This window comes from Trachymyrmex cornetzi, unplaced genomic scaffold, assembly GCF_001594075.2.
Source record: "Trachymyrmex cornetzi isolate Tcor2-1 unplaced genomic scaffold, Tcor1.1 scaffold16, whole genome shotgun sequence".
NCBI classification, from domain to species: domain Eukaryota; kingdom Metazoa; phylum Arthropoda; class Insecta; order Hymenoptera; family Formicidae; genus Trachymyrmex; species Trachymyrmex cornetzi.
The window spans coordinates 19259-20336 of NW_017296201.1; positions in this window are offsets into that span (position 1 = coordinate 19259).

Sequence of the window (1078 nt, forward strand, 5' to 3'; positions counted from 1 at the left end):
AGTGTGACTACAAAAAGCAGACTACAAAAAAATTATAAATCTACTCACTACTTCTTGCTTTCTTAGGGTACATCCACACAAACTTGCATAGCCGCATAAACATATGCATAAAGAAAATTATCCAATTGCAGTTCTCTTTTAAAGTCGTACATAAAATGTGATTGGATAATTTCTTTATACATACGTTTATGCGGCTATGCAAGTTTGTGTGGATATACTTTAAGTGAATTGACCAATCACAGTAGAGACCGTAAGGCCAGTAGCGAATCTAATGTTACGATTTCCTTACTGATTACATCTTACGGACTTACGTTTTTCTATATGCTCCCGGCTTTAAGCCCATGACACATACAAGATAGCATACCTCGATAGCAAGTAGAAAATTATAGGGACAATCGAAAATGAGCAAGGTCTCTAGCAACAACTTGACGAACCCGTTTACAATTATGAACAAAAAGGACGCGTCAAGTATTTTATATTTAAGACCGTCTTAAGTACAGTCTTAAGATGTCGTCAACCAATCAAAAGGCCGCATTAGCGATTTAAGACATTACTTAAGACGGTCTTAAAATAAGAACCGACTATGAATACCGGCCTATGAATCTAAAAAATCTTAAGATCGAACTTAAGGCGATCTTAAATATAATAGGTCTTCTACAAAAAGCCATAAGTCAGAACGTCAGAAGTCTTAACCAGTCTTAACCAAATCGTTCAAGTTGGCTATTGGCCAACTTCACCGATTATGACTTAAGATCGCTTAGAACTTCTGACTTGCGGCTTATTATAGAAGGGCTGTAAAAAACGACTAAGGTCGGTATTCATAGTCAGATCTTATATTCGAGAACGTCTTAAGGCGATGTTAAAGCCTCCTGTTTTACCCACATTTCCATTCGGTGAAAAATCTCTGTATTGGCTGTACGGATTGCAAAAGTATTATTGCTTAAATTAGGCTGCGGTCCACTTGACGCTACAAACGCTTCGAAGCGTTTAAGCAACCAATCAGAACAAAGAATTTTACAAATTGACTAATCAAAAACGCTTCGAAGCGTTTGTAGCGTCAAATGGACCGCAGCCATAA